The sequence below is a fragment of the Perognathus longimembris genome, chromosome 2, assembly GCF_023159225.1.
Source record: "Perognathus longimembris pacificus isolate PPM17 chromosome 2, ASM2315922v1, whole genome shotgun sequence".
Taxonomy (NCBI): domain Eukaryota; kingdom Metazoa; phylum Chordata; class Mammalia; order Rodentia; family Heteromyidae; genus Perognathus; species Perognathus longimembris.
Window position 1 is genome coordinate 97,535,896 of NC_063162.1, and position 22,609 is coordinate 97,558,504.

At 35.9% G+C, this 22,609-nt stretch overlaps 1 protein-coding gene across 6 annotated transcripts in view; it reads left to right on the forward strand.

Annotated features, from left to right (window-relative positions):
* Positions 1-22,609, forward strand: part of Dock4 (dedicator of cytokinesis 4) — a 417,461-nt gene that overhangs the window by 245,707 nt on the left and 149,145 nt on the right. The window lies entirely within an intron of this gene.

Genomic DNA, 22,609 nt, shown 5'->3' on the forward strand with positions numbered 1-22,609 from the left:
GTGTGTGTGTGTGTGTGTGTGTATCTAACTTCATGCAACCAGTGGAACCAGAATTTAAGTTCAGACCACCACTTTTCAAACTTAGGTTCATCTTGCTAGGCCAACTCATTCATAGCCCCCAGAAGCTGTGTGGTTAAGTCCACTGAGAGCCATAAATGTCTCAATCTCACACACTTTGCAGTACTTCAGGCGGTTAAGTGTGGTGAGGTCAACTTCCTCATCATACTCCCAAAAGCTAGGGAGGTGAGTTGGGTTTTATTTGATACAGATGATTTTTGCTTTGGACAAAGTCTTAACATCTACAACTACATAAGAGACTTGGAACACTCCCTGTTGTAAACAAAAATCCTAAAAAACCTCTTGAGAAGAGATAGAGTGAAGTACACAAAATAAAGTTTACTGTAGAAACTACCATATTTGCTTTCCAGCTCTTTCTCTGTAAGATAATGAAAGCAGTGTTGATTATATAGGTACCAAATGGTTTAACATTAATATATCCCAATAATATCAGAGAGCTACTGCTTTTTACATTATCTCGCCAAACTCCTTGACTTTGTGCCAGATCCAGTATTTTGAACTCTAGTGTTTCTTGATTTCACTAACCATTAATTTGATCATTAAATAGACCTGTGAGGTCCCCATTCATTAGGCACTGGCTCCCTGTGGCTGTTGAACTGTAGACAAACCTATTACCCACTTGATACTACAAAAAATGTAAAATACCCTATTAACATTTTTCTCTTGATTACTTGGTAAAGGAGTAACATTGTAGCAATATTGGGATAAATAAAATACATTATTAAAATAATTTTATTTTTACCTTTCTATTGTGGAAAGTAGAAAGCGTTAAATTGCATGTTAACTCAATTATTCCTTTTACGGGACAGTACTTATCTGGACACAATGTACAAGATAATGGTTTCCTATGAGTCATCTCATACCTCCCAGACAAATTCTTTGTGCTTTGCTCTTTTCCTTCTACCTAATAAATGTGTATGGGGGAGTCTGTAACTTATTCTTTCTTAGTGATCATCCTGTTGCTCTTAATTTGGTTTCATTTGCTAAGTGAATGAATAATTAAGAAAACAACCTGGGCTGTCTAACTTCTCTCATATGTTCCCTGACTTCCCTACTGTCATAAATGCCATCCTCACTAACCAGAATGTGTTGGACTCCTAGTCTTTCTCAGCTAAGTCTTTGTGGGTCCCCAACCTTTCTCTCTTTTGAATACATTTCCTGGATCTTTGTAAGATTATTTGAATATATCAGTGTCCAATCTCTCAAATGATTCCAGTCACTTCTAAGATTGTGGTAATGGTCTTGAAGATGGCCTTTGATTTATATCCTCATATAGATTTATTCTATATTTGGGCTGTGTCCTGGGAAACCTCTGTTGGAGTTAGGGGTGCAGTTAAACCAAACCACAAATTTCTATCTACTTAGTGAAAGGCTTCATTTTACAGAGTACAATGGTATTTAGGAGTTTTGCTTCTATAAGCAACATACCCTACATTTGAATCACAATTTCACTGGGATAACAGAAGTATCATCGTCTAAGGGTCTTGGGGAGGGTTAAAAGAAAATTAATGCAAAGCACTTACTATGGCATTACGATTATGCATACATACTTAGTATGTACAGTCAGTGTTAGCTGCTTTTATTGTTTACTCACTTTGAATCTATCATGTGGAATATTCATTCTTTCCTCTTAAGTCACCTGGCTTCACTTTTTTTTCAAAATAGAATCCTGATTTAATCTCTCTAATGAAGGCCTTTAGAATAATTCAATATAATAAACTGTAATGGAATAATACAGCCTGGCTTGCAGATAGGTTGAACCACTAGATTGACCCCTATTATACTTTCTTTCTTATTCTTTAGAAAGATTTGGTAGCTAATATCTTTTTCTGGGTTCTTTTAACTTAATTGCTTCTTGTCCTTCTGATTCCCTAGTTAGAAGTACAGCACATAGCCAACACCTATGTGACTTAAACTCCCCAATCTTTATGGGATTTCTCCTAGCTCTTTGAAACCACAGCTTACCCAAATCTAAGCCCTATCACTGTGTAACACACAGGACTGCTGCAAAGAGATAAAGCTCAGACTGAAACTGGTGGCTCACGCCTGTAATCCTATCTACTCAGGAAGCTTAGATCTGAGGATTGCAGTTCAAAGCCAGCCAGAGCAGGAAACTCTGAGACACTTATTTCAAATAAACTATGCAGAAAAAGCCAGAAGAGGCACTGTGGTTCATGTGTTAGAGTGCTAGCCTTGAGCAAAAGGAGCTCAGGGACAGCACCCAGGCCCAGAATTCAAGTCTTAGGAACAACAACAACAAAGATAATAAATTAGATTAAAAACAAAATAAAACTTTTCTTCCCACCAAAGTACTACCCTTTAGTTTGAGTGTATCATCATCTTCTCCTCTTGCTCCATCCCCTTTTTGAGGAGAGGTAGTTGCAAGCCCAGGTAACATATTGACTAGGAGACTTCTTAATGACTTACTTAAAAATAGTTAAGGAAGCAAGATTATCAGAAATTGAAGTAGTAAATTGGGGTGCCTAATGTTCAGCCATAACTATGGTTAGACACTTTCACTTTCACTGTTTTCTCTATGGAATATATAGTTCTTGATTAAATGCAAGCAGTTCAGCGAAGCATTTTCAAGAGAATTGAATTCACTCTGAAAATTCCTGTTTTTTTTCTGTTTTGTTTTGTTTTATTGTTGTTGTTTTCCTTCTTTCCCTATGTTATTCCTTAGTGAGGGGTACCAAAAACAGAAGAAAAGAATAACTTTAAAATTACTTTGAAACAAAAGTTCCCTAGCTAATTTCCAGGCCTTCTATGCTTCATTGCTATCCTCCTAATTCTTAGAGTTGCAATCTTGTCTGTTAACAAAGGGCTTCATCTAGTTAACTGGGCTTTTCCCCTCTTACCTAAGACTCCAATTACAAAGGCAAATTAACCACTATCTTCACTGAGTTTGATACCAGGAGAAAATGTCTATTTAATTTTGAAAGGAAAAAAAAAGAACTATTGCTATGCCAAGTCGCAAAACGACCACCTAGAAGGCCACCAAGACTCAGACCTTCCGAAATGCAAAAGCAAGGCAAGACTTTATTCAAGCCATCTGCAACTCAGGCCTGGTCCTACCCACCGACACAGGTTAGGAGGAAGCCTCAAGCTGCGATTACACAGGGCTTATAAAGGCAAAAAACAAAGTTACAGCAATCAGGTGTTCAAGCAAGCAAGATTAGGACACAGGTACAAATCTGATTGGCTCAGGGCTGGAGGCATTCTGGGGGCAGTCAGAGTTAAGCATTCCCAGCAGTTAGAGTTCTAGACTGGCTGGGCCCTAATAAGCTTGTCCTGGGTTTGCTCACAGGGCCTGCTTATCTCAGGTTCACGTGGTAAAGTGGGGTTCGCGTGGTAAAGTGGGGCCTGACTTCAAAGTCTGGCACTTCACTATAATATCTGTCTGTAATTAGCTTTTGTTAGGTTAAGATATTTGAAATCTTCAAAGTTGTTTAGTAAGGGAATTTTAAAGTCAAGGAAGCAATCTTGTAAGAATTTGAAATTCTAAAAACACCCATTCGAACAAATCTGGTTTGGGTTTATTGAACAAATGTTTGATATAGATGTCACCTCTGGTAGATAACTGGTGAATTCTAGGAATGTGAACTTTGAGTGAGCCAATATGATTTGCAGAGGCAAATCTAGTTCTCAGACATGAGATGAAGTGTGTAAAAATCATTGGCAATGGTTCAGACTTGTCAGTACAACCTAAGAAACTGAAAATTCTTTCCATATCATTTGTGTATTTGTGAAATATTCCAATAGTTTTAAAACAGGTACCTAGAAGAAATGATATTGACTAATCAGGTGAGTTTCTACAATCTTTTTGTTTTATTTATATTAATGTATGTGGTTATGTACCACTGTGCTTTTCAACTCTCATAGAAGATTAAAATTAATTACCTCAATGAGGAGGCTACAATTTACAAGGAGAGCAGTTCTGTTGTATTCAGGAAGTATACCTTCTTCTTTATTTGGCTGTGGTGAAGAGAGACATTGGAAATATTAGGTATTATTTTTGTATTTTAAAGGTTTGGTACACAAGCCAAGGTAGTCTTGGCAAGCTAAGAAGACTTGGTATAAATGAAATGGTACACCTTTTTTTTGAGCATTTTATTTGAAACCTTGCTTTTTGGTAATATATAATATGTTAGTGTTCTGAATGGTTCTGAAATTATTAATTTGTTTGCTGTTGTTCTTATTGTTTTGATAGTTCTGTGGTTGGAACTCAAGTGCCTGGCACTTGATGGCAAACACTCCGATCACTTGAGCCACACTGCCAGCCTAGGATGTCCTAATTTTTAAACTGTAATCTCTTTTTAGGGTTTTTCTGTTTGCTTGCTTATTTGTTTATATCAGTTGTTGGGCTCAAACTCAGGGCCTGGGCACTGTCCCTGAGCTTCTCTGCTCACGGCTACCTTTACCACTTTGAGCCACAGCTCTACTTCTGGTTTTCTGATGGTTTCTTGGAAATAAGGGTCTTACCGATTTTCCTGCCAGGACTGGCTTCTGACCTGAATCCACAGATATCAACCTCCTCAGTAGCTAGGATTACATAGGCATGATCCACCAGCACCCAGCTAAAGATTTTATTTATTTTTTAAATTTTATTTTATTGATGTACAAAGGGATTACAGTTACATATGTAAAGTAGTGTCAAACTTGTTAAAGGTTTTTTTTTTAATTATCAACTAAGTATGCTTAGAAAAAAATTGCAAGAATATTACAAAGAAATACTAATTTTTCTATGAACACCTAAGATGATGCTAAGTGAAATGAACACCATGTTATGGAGACAATTGTTATATCACAGTTGTAACTACTTTCAACGTCCCATCTGTATCTGTAGCTTCTATTATTGATGATGTTCTTGTATCACCTTCCTGTGGTTGTACCTACACTATCTCTGTAATCTTATCTGAGTATATTGGAAACGGTGTATACTGGTATAGAAACTAGGAAATTGAAAGGGAATACCAAAATTGAGAGACACAGGGTAAAAAAAGAGAAACAACTACAAAAGCAATACTTGCAAAACTGTTTGGCGTAAGTGAACTGAACACCTCAGGGGGGAAAGGGTAAGGGGGAGGAGGGAGGGGGGTATGAGGGACAAGGTAACAAACAGTACAAAAAATGTATCCAATGCCTAACGTATGAAACTGTAACCTCTCTGTACATCAGTTTGATAATAAAAATTTGAAAAAAAAAGAAATACTAATTTTTCAAAGGCTAACCTTTTTCTATATTTACTTTTTCCTCTCCACTAAATCACAGGCACACATACACACACACACACACACACACACATTCACATATACTAACTAGTTCAATACTATCACATATACTAGTTCAATACTATTGAATTAGTATAATTCTTAAGGATTATATCAATGTTCCTGACTTGTGTATCAGATGTACATACATGCATTTCCTTTGCTGAACTGCTTAGAAACCAACTGCTGACATGATACCTCTCTCATTTCAGGGCATGGACCCTAAGCAAAATACAGTTGCCAAAAATCAAGAAATTACTGTCAATATTACTACTATTATTACTACTTTCTGGCCTATAGACCTTAATGTAATGTTGACAATCTTCTCAGGTTTTATATAATAAAAGAAAACCTGGGTTGTAAAAACAAGTGCTTGTTATATCTTTTTAGTGTCTTGTTTTCAAGAGTCTTCTTGCTAATAACAGTGAATATAGTTCAAAATATGACACTCTAAGGTATCTTTAAAACTACCTATAATATTTGCGATAACACCTCACCACCAAATTATTGTAAGTCAATGTAAGTAGTGATTAGAGATTGATACTGTGTTCTAAAGGACTTATTTTTTCTAATTCTGATATGAATTAGAAATATTGTTTCAAAGACTTTCAAGTGCCTCAGTAAATGAAAAAATATATAGTAAATTATAATTATATATACTATCTTAATAAAGGGAAAATATCATCCAAAGTTCATGGCAATGACCCTAAACCAAAAAGACAGCTTCACAAATGAGGAGCATACAGGTTTATTAATATAAGTTTTATATGACCTAGGAAGCCTGCATTTGAAAATGGAGACTTCAAGAAACAGTTAAACCTCAGTGTTTTTACAGTATAGTGAGTTTGATGAAGAATGAGGACTTTTGGAGGAATATAATGGAATGAACTGCATGATGTAATGCTATAGTAAACTGTGATATGTGGAGCAAAGCCTATTGGTTCAAGTTTTGCCCTGCCAGACTCTTGTGAGTGATACAGCAGTCTTTCACCTTGGGTATAAGGATGGCACCTCTTATATGATGGTGTTCAGACCTATTTCAAAGGAGAAGAGCAAGGAAAGTTCAGAATGACTATCCCTTGCATGTTATAGCTCTCAAAATATTTAGTTACTCAAGATGCCATATCTTAGGGTAGCATGTTCTGAATACCACCAATAGGCCATCTATACAATTTTACACAATAGTTTGCAACCAGTAGACTCCAATGTGCTTCATATTGTAAAAAAAAAAATACAAACAGATAATAAATATGAACAGTAAAAATGAACCCCCACACAAAACCTTTTTACTCTTGACATAATCCTTAGGATATGCCACTGAAATGTTGCTATCCTAAATCAGAAAAACACGGAAGCTTAAAGAAAACCAACCCTGGCTAAAAAGGAAATGTTAATTCCTTCTGAATAGTCTCCAATCCTAAAATTACAGCTTCTACTGAGTGTGTGTAGGTAGGCTTCTCTCCAGCTCTGCTTTCTGATCAGTAGATTTCTTTTCTGAATAACACACAATGAAAATAAATAATTTTGAATGTCTCTTATGTCTTTACATTTAATGACTTATGTACTTTTATATTGTTCCAGTCTTATTTTCTCAAAAACTCTTTGGCTAGCCATTTCTTCAGAGAAAACATGAAAGCTTTCCCAAAACTGTGAAATTTAAAATGAGATCTGTGGACCAGTAGTTATAATCACAAGATTATTTGCTCATGCTTACCATTTCCTTTATATATTAGAAGGTAGACATCCCCACGGATATGATTACCCACTTCAAAGATCTTCAGGAGGTTATTCTCAGAAAATGATCTCACTCTCAGGTATTCTGAATTCTCCTCAGTGATGTCAATCTGAAATTCTTTAGGAATGTGCTTACTGTAAGGGAATAGTCTGAATTATGAATAGTCACAAATTCAGTAATACAGTCCAAAAGCCAGAAATCAGGTATGACAAGTTCAAAAGAATGATATTCTCTTTTTATTTATTTTATTTTTTGCTCATTTTCTCCATGAGTTCTATGACAATTTGGGTTCCCTTTTATTATTTTAAGTAGTTGTATGAAGGAGTTGCCACTTACTTAACAAAGCAGTTTATAAATACAAAGTATCTTGATTAGTGTCACCTCTTTTTTTATTTTAAAACACTTTTTTCTTCTTTATTGTCAAATTGAAGTATAGAGGGCTTACAGTTTCATATGTAAAGAAGTACATTTCTTATCCAACTTGTTACCTCCTCCCTCATTTTCCCCTATCTCCCCCCCTCCCCAGGTCCCTTCCTCCCATTCGTTGTATGGTTGGTTTACACCAATTGGTTTTTTAAGTATCACTGTTGCAATGGCTTTTCTTTTTTTCCTTTGTCTCTTGATTTTGGTATTCCTTTTCCCTTCCCTAGTTCCAACACGTGTATATACAATATTTGAGGTACTAAGATCAGTTACAGTAATAGCAAGAGTAAAACTACAGGAAGGGAATATGAGAGGAAAAAAAGGTACAGTTTCACATGGCATATGTTGAAATCAACTACAACAATGACATACCACTTATTTCCATAACATGGAGTTCATTTCACTATTATCTTTTGTTGTATTACCTTGTGTTCATATGAGCATAGCTATTCAGCTATTGTGATCTTCTGCTATGTCTCTCTTAGAGTTGTACTAATTATTCCCTATGAGGGAAATCATAGAGTTCATGTTTCTTTGGGTCTGGCTCACTCACTTAGTATGATTTTTTCCAAGTCCTTCCATTTTCTTACAAATGAGGCACTATCATGCTTTCTGATAGAGGCATAGAATTCCATTGTATATATATACCACATTTTCTTGATCCACTAATCCACTGAGGAGCATCTGGGTTCCATATTTTAGCAATGACAAATTGTGCTTCGATGAACATAGTTGTGCTCAGTGTCACCTCTTAAGTGTCATATTCTTTAGCCATCTGTGGCTCCCCTTTCTTCCTACTTTCTTCCTCTTCTCTCTTCTTTTCTCTTCTCTGATTCATTTTATTCCTCTCTCCTTTCTCCATTTGCTTCCTCTCTTCCCTCTTTTTCCTTTCTTCATTTAATTCTTGCTTTTTGTTTTAAATTGGCTTTGAAAGTACATTTGAAAGAGAAAATACATACCCAAATTTTGACTCAGTACCATTAATGGTGTTAAGTCTTGGCTCTGCAAGATGACAGAGTTAGAAAGACAGCTAGCTGTCACTTTGGTAGTCTTATCCTGCTGGGTAAAGGCTTTTAGCAAGTTGGCCCCTTCCATCTTGTAATTAGAACATTGCTGTTATGTTCCTTTGTTGTCATCTTCATTTCATTTCTACATTCCAGTCTCTTCTCATTGCCCCAACTTTTGCTCTAAGGACTCCTTCTTCAGCAGTGTTACCTCACTTGATACATGCCTTCCAGACATTTGGTTTCCTTCTTTTCTTTGTTGTAGAGACCTTAAGAGCCTTTCGCTGCCCTCCCAGTACAAACACTAGATGTAGCTAGGACATTACTGCTTCGTAAACAAGATGTGCCTCCACAAGTTTTCTCAGGTTCTGAGGTCCACCCAAGTAGGATGTATAGCTTCTAGGGTATTTATTTTAAAAGTCATTTATGTTATACATACAAGATGCAACATTCTAGTACTAAAGCAAAATGTAGATGATTAACTTTGTAAGTAAAGTTTGTACAATAGGAGTAATAAGTCTTGCTTTAACTGTTGATATTAAATATGTAGGTATATTAGAGTATATATATATATGTATGTATTAGGAATGAAAATATTTTATTTAAGGTAAGTTTCAGAAATATTTCTGATAACCATCTAGTAACCATTTTTAAGAGGTTTAACTGAGAGCTCATGATTTTGACAATTTTGAAAGCCAAGCTTAGAAGTGATACCAGTTACATATTGCTCATAATAGTACATATGTACTGACAATAAATGGTGGTGGTTTAGGCCTCTAATCCTAGCTTCTCAAGAGGCTGATATCAATAAGATTACAGTTTGAGACCAGCCCAGATAAAAAGTTTATGAGAACCCCACATCAACTAAGAAAACCTGAGTATATTGGTGCATTCCTGTCATTCTCGCTCCAACATAAAAACATAAATAGGAAAAATAAATGAAAGAATCCCATGCTAGACCAGCAAAGACATAAAGCAAAAACCTATTAAGAAATAATCAACACAAAAAGGGCTGTGTAGCTCAAGCGGTATAGTGCCTATCTAGGTCAAACTCCACTACTGCCAAAGGAAAAAAAAATGCATATTTAGTTTGCTACAGAAGATCAGGGTGAGGAGCAAGAACAACCTGCTCTGAATTGAAACAACCATAGCTGCGTTAAAACAGAATTCAAATCTTGAACATTTTCTAAGAGGATACAGCCAGTGAAGCGACATGCATTCACTAATGATTAACTACGAAACCAGCTGTCTTCTTCCTGCCTGTCTTAGCTCAGCATGATAGAGACATTTCCAGATAGGTGTGTCTTGGGATTCCCACTCCCCTAACTAAGGTCCAAGTCAAAGAAAACGATATCTTACTAGAAAAGGTCAGGCTTAGAGATATAGGGGCTAGATTCCCTTTTTTCTAGCCAGCCTCCACACATACTGCAGGGCTTTTGTTTCAGTTACAAAAAGCTTAGAACAGTGGGGCAATTGATTTTCTTCACCCTCACTTTCCTCAGAGAGCAGAAATTTTACTTGAGGAGAAGTAGGCCCAGAATTCCAGAGGTTCCTGACTGAATGTGCCCCCTTAAAAACATTTTAATCATCATGTGATGGCATTAGGAGGCAGAGGCTTTGGGAGTTCATTATATATGGTAAGAGACTGAGAGGGAGGAGTTATCATTACTGGCATTAGTTCTCTTATGAAACAGGCCCCTAGAGATCACTCACCCTTTTCCTTAATGAGAAGACAATAGACTGAACCATAACAAGATCCTTGCCAGAATCCAACTCTTATGACAGCCTGACCTCAGATTTCCAGTCTCTTGAACTATAAGAAACTTGTAGTGTTTATAAGCTCCAGTGATCTAACATCCCAAACTGAGTCATTGCTCTAGTCCAGTACCTTGCTCATAAAGAAGTGACATCACCACACAGAAGTGGGCCTTCATACCTGCACTGGAACAATGGGTTCAAAATTTATCCCAGAGAGACAGAAGCCCATAAATAGATAAAACTAAGAAAGAAACTTATTGAAAAGAGCACATAGGAATTCAGGTGGAAGTGTACTCTTAACCGTTATGGAGAACTTCAGAAAAAAGAAAAACATGAAGAAAAATGACCGAAATCTAAGGGACACCTTCAAGCATACAAACATATACATACAATAGGAATAACAGACATAGAGTACAGATAGAAAGGACCACAGAAAATATTTTAGGAAAGCGTAGAAAATGGCCCCAATTTGATGAACAGCATTACTTTAACACATGCAAAATAGTTTAGCTCTATAATAAGAGAAACAGAAAAAGATTCATACCTAGAAACAGAAAATGCTGAAGGTCAGCACAATCCTGAGAGCAACAATAGGGGAAACTCATCATGTGCAAAGTAAACCCTCTGTGGTTATCTCCTGACTTCTCATGAGAAGCTAGTGGAATGATATATTCAGAATGCTGGAAAGTAAAGGCTGTGAACCAACAATCAAATCTAGCAAAACTGTCTTTTATATCTGAAGGCAAAATAACAACATTCCCTGACAAACAAAACTAAGCAATTACTGGTAGCAGACTGCCTTACAAGAAATGCTAAAGGAAGTTGTTCTAGGCTGAAGCAATAACCTCAGAGAAGTAACAGATCCTCATGAAAAACAGCAAAGCTAACAGTTTATGTTTTGTTTTTTAGTATCAGGGCCTAGTTTTTCTTATTTATTTTGTTAACTAACATTTCCATCTCAATAGAATATATATATATGTGTGTGTGTGTGTGTGTGTGTCTATATATGTATATATGTCTATTTGTGTCTATGTGTGTATATATATATGTATATATATATATATATTCAGAATCCTTCTAACAGTCCTCAATTTCCCTTATCTCCTAATTCTATATATGTCACAAAAACATGTACCTTCTTAAGTTTTAAGATTCTTTTGTGTGTGCTGGTACTGTGACGTGAAGTCAAAGCCTTATGTTCTTGTTCAGTTTGCTTGCTTATAGGTGGTACTCTGCCATCTGAATCATGCTTTCAAACCAGCATTTTGCCAGTCTATCAGATATGAGAGTCTCACAGTGTTTTCTGCACAGGCTGGCTTCAAACCTCTAACCTCTTATGTCAGCCTACTAGCAAACTTAGCTTTATTATTTTTAACTGCTTTCATCCATTTCTATTGTAATCATATTACTATAAATCTCTACTGTCTCTTGGCATCATTGCTGCAATAGCAATTAGTTGGGCTCATCAGTTGTACTGAGCCCTTTCTTAGTACCATTTTCTAAGCAACTCAAGAATGCCTTTTGGATTATGTTTCCTTTAATTAGAACTGTCCAGTGGTTTTTCTTTGCACAGAGAATAAGACTGCTTTATCATAACCCATAACTGTTGCCTATCTTTCCAGACCTACTTCTAGACCACATGTCTTTGTTTGCTTCAGATATCTTAGCCTTCTTGCTTCTCCATCTCAACCCCTACCCTGTCTTTCCATGATAGGACTTTTGTACATGCCCTCTGCACGAAACACTATTTCTCCCATTTCTTCTTACCCTGTGTTCTTGTTCTTTCAAGACTTGGATACTACCTTCTCTGAAATGTCTTGTACAACCAATTATTTAACCTCAATTTCTGCTTCATTTTCCAAGTCATAGTTTATACAATTCAAAGAAATAAAATTATACTAAGACATAAGAAATTGTAAACATAGAATAATTCTAGGGGAAAAAAAACTCAAGAAGTGGTATAGAGGGACATATTTCATTCTATAATAGAATATCTTGTATATAATTTGAACTAATTAACATATGCTCAGTCTACTTAAATTTGTTAACATTGTTAAATTTTAAAATGCCAAAATATTCAATGACTGGAGGGTTGTTAATAAGTATTTGTTTCATGAATGAGGAACATTTTAAAATTACCTTTAAACCTCAGTTATATGATTGGTACTTCAAGTTTGTTTCTGTGCCAAACCAAGAGGAAAACATGTGGAAGGTGAAAATACTGTTTCAATTTAAGGAGATTGTATAACTTCTTGGTGTTGATCCTAAAGCAATGAGGTACTTGTTCAGCCTTATACTTGGACTTTCACAACTTCCAAGTTTTAAATACTTACAAATAGCAATGTGAGAAACATTTATTATATTTTAGAGTTTGCTCTTGCTGTCTTAGAAATGGGATTATTCTAAGAGAATATGAACTTTTTAATGAAGATTGCCACAAATTACAAAAATAAAGAGGGGTTTGGGTATTTACTTTGGGAGAAAAATCAATATAGCTTATAAGAGAGATAAACAGAGGTGTTTCTGAGATTTGAAGCTGAAAGATTTAGAATTGTAGTATTAGGGAATAAAAAGGGAAAGTTGTTTGGAGAGTAGAAACACTGATTTTATTTCCAGAGTTACTTACAGAGTTCTCATGTGTTCAAGGAAGAATACTGAAGTAGTTTTTTATCTTCTACATATAATGTGTGATTATAGATTAATGCATTTAAAACTCCTTTCAGTCTCAGTATTAAAGTTACCCACATATTTTGCCAACTCTTTTCTGTGCCACTATCACTGAACTTATTTTTTTTTAAGAGTTTAACATTTGAATATTATTGCTGAGTTGAAATGAAGAGCCTATTTCTGGGCTCTCTATTTAATGTGTTTATTTTGAAAATATAAAATGAAGTAACTTTTGGGGTTTTCTTAGAATAAGATTTTTTTCTTTTTAAAAAAATTATTGTTATTGTAAAGTTGATATATGTACAGAAGGATTGCAAGTACATAAGTCAGCTAATGAGTATATTTCTTTTTTAACAGTGTTACCTCTTCCCTCATTTTTCACCCAGTTTTTTCTTCCCAACCCCTCTTCTCCACAAATTGTAAAGTTCATTTTCAAAATAGTATCTAGTAAATATTACTGCTACATTTGTTTATACTTAATCCCACCATTTCTATGCTCCTCCTACCCTCCCCAAAACAGATAAACTTATATACAAGACAAAAGGTACATAAAAATGGCAAGAAAGGAGGGAAAAAAAACAAAACAAGAAACAAAATAGCATAAAACTTCTTGTTTCCATTTCTTGGGGTTCATTTCAATAAACATCATTTTATCTGATCCTATGCCCATAGCTCTTGAACCCTTGTGGTCCTTTCCTAAGGATATCCTTATTTTGGATATTAATAAATTAATAGTAAACAGGACTCTAGAGTCCTGTTTAATTTATCATGTCCACGTGTATTTTTTTTGTCTTTTGCCATCTAGTGTGTTTACTTATTGATTTATAGGCACTTTTTAGTTACAAAGGAGAGAAACCATGCAACCTGTGTTTCTTTGGGTCTGACTTTGCTTAATATAATTTTTCCCTGTCTTTCCTTTTCCTTACAAATGGGGCAATAGCATTCTTTCTGATAGAACTATAAAATTCATATATATGTATATATATAATATATACATATATATATATGATCTTAATCCATTTGTCCACTGAGGGACATCTGAATTGATTCCATATTTTAGCTATGGAAAACAATGCTTCAATGAACATGGTTGTGTTGGTAGCTTTAGTTTGTGGTATATTAGATAAATGCCCAGGAGTAGAGTTGCTGGGTCATAGGAAATCCTTTTAGTCTTTTGAGAAACCTCCATACTGCTTTCCAGAGAGGTTGAAAAAGTTTACCTTCCCACCAACAGTGTAATAGTGTTCCCTTTTGGCCACATCCCTGCCAGTATCAGTTATTGTTAGTTTTCTTGAAAATGGCCATTGCAACTGGGATGAGATAAATCTCTGTGTTTTGGTTTGCATTTCTTTTATGGTCAGAAATGTTGAACATTTCTTCATCAGTCTTCTTGTCCATTCTTACTTCTGAAAAATCTCTCTTTAAGTCTTTATCCCATTTATTAATTGGGCTGTTGTTTCTTTGAGGGTTTATTTGGGGGGATTTAATTTTTTGAGTTCTAGATATATTTCAGATATAAGACCCTTGTCTGATGCCCTTGCTGGTCCTGAGGCTTGAACTCAGGGCCTGTGATTCTTTTGCTTGTCAAGGCTAAACTCCACTTCCAGCTTTTTCTGAGCAGTTTATTGGAGCTAAGTGTCTCAATGACTTTCCTGCCTGGTCTGGTTTTTAACTACAATATTCAGATCTCTGCCTCCTGAGTATCTAGGATTACAGGTGTGTGCCACCAGCACCCAGCTAGAATATGTATATTTTAAATGCTGAAAAATGACAAGGACACACCATTGTAGTTTAGTCTTCCAAACTCATGAAACTCTTAATATATAGGAGATAAAATAAGTGAGGATTGATATAAATATTCCAACTACAGTCTTCCTTTCCTAGCCTAATAGTAGGAAGATTGTGGTCTGGAGCTAACTCTTGGCAAAAAATTTAAGACATTACCTAAAAAATACCTAAAAAATAACTAAATCAAGTGCAAGTTCCTAAATTCAAACCCGTGTGTGTGTGTGTGTGTGTGTCTCTCTCTCTCTCTCTCTCACACACACACACACAGAGAAAAGTTAATAGACCATCTCTATTTGCCTGGCATTGTTTAAGTCTCTCTGCATGCTATTTACCAAGGCAATCCTTATTTTCTTAGTGCTTAAAGACTACTTATCCTAGAAAGCTAACCTAAAACATAGCCTCTTTTTAAGAATGACTTGAATATTTTTAAATAAGAGTGTGCTTAAATAGAAAATGAGCAGAAATGGAAAATGAATCGGTAAACTGATATAGCTTTATAGAATATACAGTATGCTACACAACATGAAAAATGCAAGGAAAATCCTGAATAAACATTTAAGAATTACAAAGAAATAAAAAAGGACAACACATCTAGTAGGAATTCCAGAAATAGCCAATAGAGTACATGTGAAAGCTACAATATTTGAAAAGGATGAGAATTTTAGGAACTTTCACAAAAGATAAAAACCTGATAAGAGACAACTAAAGTATGAACAGGATGAATAAAATTAGAATCATATGTAAATAAACTATGAAACTACAGAACACAAAAGCCAAAAGTAGAAACCAGAAAGAAAATACTCACTACCTCAAAAGAAATAGTGGCTTCCACAGTAGTTATAGAAGTCAGAATGTGGTGGAATAATGTCTTAAAAGTGCCAAGGGCAGGCAAATGGCCACCTTTGTATTCCATACTTTTTCCCCCTAAGTGGAAGCTAAATGAACTTTCAAATAAAGGCATAGAGGATTTACCACCCACACTCACTATAAGAATTAGAGAGACAAGTATCAGAGGAAAGGCATTGAATCTAGAAAGAAAGAACATAAACAAGAATGTGCATAGAAAATGCTAGATATGATGGCAAATCTATGTAGGCATTGACTGTAAAGAGCAACTCAAAAATAGGTCACCCTTGGAGTTCCAAGACTCAAGTTCCCCACAATTGTTCAGAAAGAGAATCAAGCTACTGAGTATAGTCCTAAGTCAGTTATTTATGTACAATATATAATTTCCAGAAAACAAGAAGGAAAGAAAAATAGGGGAAATTAAACCCAATCCATTTAGAGACTAGAAATCAAAAGAAGGAAACAAAGAAAATGAGGATAACTAAAAAATACAAAATAGAATAGTAAATGACACACTAAACACCTTCTCAGGGGTTTTAAATTTGTCACCTGCTCAGAACATTGGATCATTAACATCTGGACCCTGAATTTTATCTTCCCATCTGAGAAGATAGATATTGCCTACTTACATTTCTCAGTCTTTAGTTATGACTGGTCACATCTTCCATGTTAAAGCATTGAGCTCAACAATGGATTTTCATTGTGAACTCTCCATAGAACTTAACTGTAATCCTGGCATTAATCTAATAGTTGGAGGGCAAGCCTATTAAAAGGAATATTTTCTTTATATATGGCACGTAGAGAACTGAGGCTATTTTTAATAAAGCTAATTTTTTGGTGTCCCTGGTAAGGAGGGATAAGAAGGAAAGCAATGGTATAAGATTATTATAGTAGAAGCAAGGTCGTTGTAGTAGCCCCTTATCCCAATGTTCTTGAGTACTTGTTCTTGAGTAGTGCTACGCATGGCCCAAAGGACTTTATAAAATTTGTATCATTATTTTATAGATATGGAAACCAAAGCACTGAGAAGTTAATCTGGAAACAAGATTTTGCAGCTGTGTCATATATTTTTTAAGCTGCACAGTTAAAAACAACATATATTCAGCAAATAAATTTACCATGACTTTCCATTTTTGCATTGCTATACATTCAGAGCCACACATAATTTGGTTCATTAGTGGCAAAGGGGCTGATGCAGTATAAATTAATTTTAACTGGTACTTATAAATCATTCCATGCTTGCCATTTTAAATATAAAAATGCAGAATTTCATGAATTTAAAAGGAACTATCATATATTGAGCTTGCTTTCTCATAAAGTGAGAACTAAATAATCTCTCAGTTGAAAGCCTTTTCTTTTCTACACTTCTGCTCTATATGCTAATCTTAGTAATGAATAATGTGTTTTCATAAAGCAGACTCTGGATTAATTAATGAATGTGCTTTTGTTTGAAATTAGAAATCAATTGATTTTGCATAGATCCATACTTAGGGCACAAACATCTACACTGACATTTAAATTCAATGATTTCATTTTTTCTAATAAGAACATTTCTCCCATAGCAAGTTCATTTTTGGTGTTATGTCAAGGGCCAGAAAAAGTTAGTATAAAGTATTATGGATTATGTACTGTGTGGGTACACAATTCAGGGCCTGGGCTTTAGCTTTTTTTTTTTTTTTCTCAAGGCTATCCCTCTACCACTTGAGCCCCAGCTCTTCTTCCAGCTTTTTGTTGTGGTTAATTGGAGATAAGAGTCTTATAAATTTTCCTACTCAGACAGGTTTCAACCTTCATGAGTAACTAGGGCTATGGGATTGAGCCACTGTCACCCAGCAAACATATGTATTTTGTAAAATTATTCTTCAACTTAGTTTACAAGTTATCAGAAATCCTATAAAATATTTTTTCATCTTGCAGATTCTTTCAGGAATAGGTATTTCTCATTTTGGTATTTTTGACTCATTCTGATTTATATTCTGTTTTGTGTGTCTTATTTTTATTGTTAGATATCATTTTCTTCTCATCAAGAACTCTATTGTACATATATCTCTGTTTACACCTTCTACCTTCTTCTCAACTGATCAGTTACTAATGTTAATGATAAGCATTGTGAATTGTGGCAGAAATAAAGTACAACTGTGTGCAGAGCTGGGCACAAGGAGCTCATGCCTGTAATCCTAGCTATTTAAGAGACTAATATCTGCAGATTGCAGTATGAAGCCACCCTGGATAGGAAAGTCTGTGAGACTCTTTATTTTATTTTTTGTCAGTCATAGGGCTTGAACTCAAGCCCTGGGCACTGTCCCTAGACTCTTTTGCTCAAGGCTAGTACTGTGCCACTTTGAGCAACAGTTCCATTTCCAGTTTTCTGGTAGTTAATTGGATGCAACTGTCTTGCAGACTTTCCTGCCTGGGATGGCTTTGAACTGTGATCCTCAGATCTTAGCCTCCTGAGTAGGTTACAGGTATGAGACACCAGTACCCAGTTGTGAGACTCTTATGTCCAATTAATCACCAAAAGCTAAAACTGGAGCAATGGCTTAAGTGGTAGAACACTATCTGAGTTAAAAAAAAAAAATCTCAGAGACAGCATCCAGGTTCTGAGTTCATGCCCAAGGACCAGAAAAAAAATTTTTTTCAGAAAACTTCAGAAATTTACCCCCAGAAATGGCAAAAATGACCTAACATAGGAAATCTTGTGGCAGTTCCTAGTGCTAGAAATTGAATGAAAGATTATGTTCTGTGAAAATGCAGTGTGCCATAAATGACAGCAACTCCAGTGAAGGGACTCATTAAAATGTATAAATACCTTTTTTTCTCCTGGCTTTATTAAAGTGTAATGGACAATTAAAATTGTATAGTGTCCATAATGTATATATTATGAAATTACTAAATGAAGGTCCTGTGTTGTCCTGCATACTTGATTTTGTGGTAAAATATTTAAATTCTATCTTAGCATGTGTGGTACACCTGTAAAGGCAGCACTTGGGTGGCTGAGGTAAAAGGATCATCACTTGAAGGCCAGCCTGGGCTTCATAGATAAACCCTTAGACTCTGTCTCAAAAAGGCCTTGTGATGCACATTTATAGTCCCTAAACTCAGAAGTCTAAAGCAGAAGATTCAGCTGGGCACCAGTGGCTCATACCTGTAATCCTAGCTACTCAGGGAGGCTGAGATCTGAGGATCACAGTTCAAAGCCAGCCCAGAGATGGAAGTCTTAGAGAGTCTAATCTCCAGTTAACCCCCAGAAAAACTAGAAGTGGAACTGTGGCTCAAAGTGGTAGGTAGAGTGCTAGCCTTGAGCAAAAGATCTCAGGGACAGCACCCAGGCTCTGAGTTCAAACACAACAGTGACAAAAGGAAGGAAAGAGAGGAAGTAAGGAAGGGAGGGAGGGAGGGAGGGAGGGGAGGGGAGGGGAGGGGAGGGGAGGGGAGGGGAGGGGAGGGGAGGGGAGGGGAGGGGAGGGGAGGGGAGGGGAGGGGAGGGGAGGGGAGGGGAGGGGAGGGGAGGGGAGGGGAGGGGAGGGGAGGGGAGGGGAGGGGAGGGGAGGGGAGGGGAGGGGAGGGGAGGGGAGGGGAGGGGAGGGGAGGAGGAGGAAGGAAGGAAGAAAGAAGAAGGAAGGAGGGAAGAAAGAAGATTATCTAGTTGGATCCCAGCCAGGGTAACAAACGTGTAATGATTTGCTGTCCCTCCTCCATAGTGATGAGTAGTTTCCTTGTTTTGATATGTTATTTCTTAATGTTTAGTGGCTCATATATCCATCCTCTTGACTGTGGTTATAACTAATGACGATTATAAAAAGAGCATAAGGGATTTTCCTGATAAAAAAGTAATGAGAAATCAAATGATTCTTTATATGCTAGTCCTTGAGGACTTTACCACAGCTCCATGTTTTGGTTTGTCCTGTTTTGGTTTTTATCTTCTTGTTTTTTAGCTATGTATTGTGAATTCTGTAGGGAAAGAGATTATGGGGTGGAGCCTTTATATGGCAACCAACCTCCTCCCCTCCCCCCATCCAGTTGGCATTTCCAGTTCTTTTGTTTTTGGTTTCCTGTGGTACTTGGATTTAAAGTTGGGTCCTCACACTTACTAAGCAGATGTCTACCACTTGAACCACACCTCCAGCATGACCTTTCCAATTCTTGACTATAAATTCTTCAGTCTGGAGAAAGTAGATCAACTCCAAAAAAAATTATCCCACTAATGCCAATTATTATTGGGCTAGAAAAATGAAATTAGGTACACCTAGGGTTTTAATCTGTATTTTTTCTAAATAGACTGAACATTTTTGCCAAAATGTTAGGTCATAGCCAACTCTTAAATGTGTTGTTTTGCTTTTTTTTTGCATACAATTTTGTCTATATTTCCCATCACTTCACATCAGCATTCTTTTTCCTTACCCACCAGCTGGCAGCCACAATGTGCTATCTCTTAAATAGGTCATTTGGTTTGCATCCTCTTCTCTTCTCTCTACACTTTTGTTTTTCTCTGTTCATTACTGCTTTCACTGCATCTCGGTCTTTCTTCATTTTTTGTTCTCCTTTTTATATCTTTAAAATTTTTCTTCAGGATTCCCATTGTTCCTGATTGTCTTTCTTTTCCCATTATTTTATCCACTGGAAAGAATTCATCTTAAATTGTTTTTAAAAAGTCACTATTGGCTAACTGTGTTGGCTGCTAGTGAGCTAAGCAAGAAGCTGGCTCTCCTAGTTTCTATTCCTACTCTGAATTGCATGATCTCTTTGTTTCTTCATTGCTGGTGATTTTTTTCTTTATATATTACACTTATGGTTAAGAGTCTAATCATATCATTTCATGAGAAGGCTCAGTAAAATGAGTGACAGGTGAAAAAGATCACAGTATCTCAAACCCTGTTTTAAATTCATCTTTCTCCCTAAAAGCATTGCTTGTAATCTATACAAGATTTTTGAACAGTAATCTCCTCTGGAAGAGGAACTGTTACTAGATACTGTGTCTGGAACATGCTGGCATTTTACAGATAGCAACTCCTGATGATTGTAGTGATGACATGGGTAAGGATTTTGAAGGCAAAAGGACCAAAGTAGGAGAACAGAGGCAGCACTGATAAATTGGAGTTAGTGGGCAAACATGAGTCAGGAAGAAGTAGCTGCTGAGACAGATGGGTTTTAATATACATTTGTTCCTCTGTGTGACCCAGCTTCTGGGTTTCAAAAGAAATGGGTGATACTGAGTGAAATGTTGTGAAACTACTCTGAGAGTTACCTCTATCACATTTGCCAGAGGGCTGATTCTCTCCTACTTCACTGTCCACGGTTTTGGAAGGACAGACACTCTTCTATACTGTTGCCTTTAGACATTCGATTCACGATGATGGGGACAGGGATGGGAAGTAAAGCTAGGATACAGATTTGTTGTTCTGAATTCCTATCTGACTGACTTAATTCTCAAATTGGAAAGCTGAGGTCAGGTATTTCTCCTTTCCTTTTTTTTTTTAATAGCCTCTTGAAAAGCAAGCAAGAAATCCAGTAGAATGCTGCTTTTGTTGGTGGTGGTTGTTTACTGGTTATATCTTTCACTGCAGGGCGATTGTAGTCATTCTTATGCCTTTGTTTTTGGAGAACATTGTTGTACAGAAATTGGTAGGGGTTACAACTTGAACAAAATTTGTACTTGATTGAGGGGAAAGTTGTTAATAAGTCATGATGGAGATCTTGGAGGAGCACAGATTTATCATCATTTTGGTCCATCCAAATCTACTTTTAAATTGAGTTATAGTTAATGACAAAGTTCTTCAAAATAACTCATTTTGACAAATTTACAGGAGAGAAGCCTTCTTGTCTTTCTTGTTTTAAAATAATAAATTTTCTTATAATCATTTATTTAAAAAATTTTATTGTAAAGGTGATGTACAGAGGAGTTAGAGTTACATAAATCAGGTATTGAATCATTTCCTTTTGTGCAGTGTCACCTCTTCCCTCATTTTCTCCCAGTTTTTTCTCTCCTGGCCCATCTCCCCCACAAGTTGTATAGTTCATTTTCCACATAATGTCTAGTGAATATCACTGCTGAATTACTTCACCCTTAAGCAATAAGGTTTTAAAAATGAAGAAAGAATTAAAAATCTGAAAGAGAATATGCTATTTTTGTCTTTCTTGTTTAAAAGCAATAAAATTTTTAAAAGGGAAAAAGAATTAAAAAGCAGAAAGAGAAATAGCACATTTGAAATATACATACAAACTTATTCACCCAGATGTGACATTAATTTCTTTTTTGTAGTCCTTGCTTAAGAATTGTATTTCATTCATCCTCTATATGCCCCACTGTGATAATGTCACTATAATTGGGGTAAAAAGGGAAAGAAGATAATATTACTACTATTGTGACTAAATTCCCTTTTGATTGTGAAAGTACACTGTGCCCTGATAAGTTCTGAGGAAATAATGCCTTCCTGATTTTTTTCTCCTGTGTGTCATGGTAAGAATGTAATCTTGGTTGTATATAATAACCCCTGTTATTTAAACTAAAGAAAAATATTCTTAAAATCATTGAATAGTTAGGTTTTAAGATTTATGTTTAGGCTTCTAATATTTGATTCGTAGGTATTTTAGAGTTGGGAGAAAAAGTTAAAACTCTCATTTTGATCTCATTACCTGTGATCTGTTGCTCAAATCAATGTTGGCACAAAACTGTACTTCACTTGACCAAGGCCAGAGGAGAGGAAGTGGAGCTGGGAGCTAGGCTTCTTGTTCTTAGCATCCTACTCAGGTTTTCTCCTGAAACATCTCAGACGCAGATGTTGAACATGTATCTAGATATTTTATAAATATTATTCCTATAGTTTCTATTTGTATGTGTTTCTATTATGTATAGTTTCTATTATGTATGTGTATGTATTCATGTGTATGTGTATGGATATGTGTGTGTGTGTGTGTGTGTGTGTGTGTGTGTGTGTGTGTATATATATGTTGATATAAGTAGCTGGAATTACAATTCTGAGCCACCGGCACCTAGTTGAATTTGTGAATATTAATCCTTGGTTTAGAGCTGATACCATAAT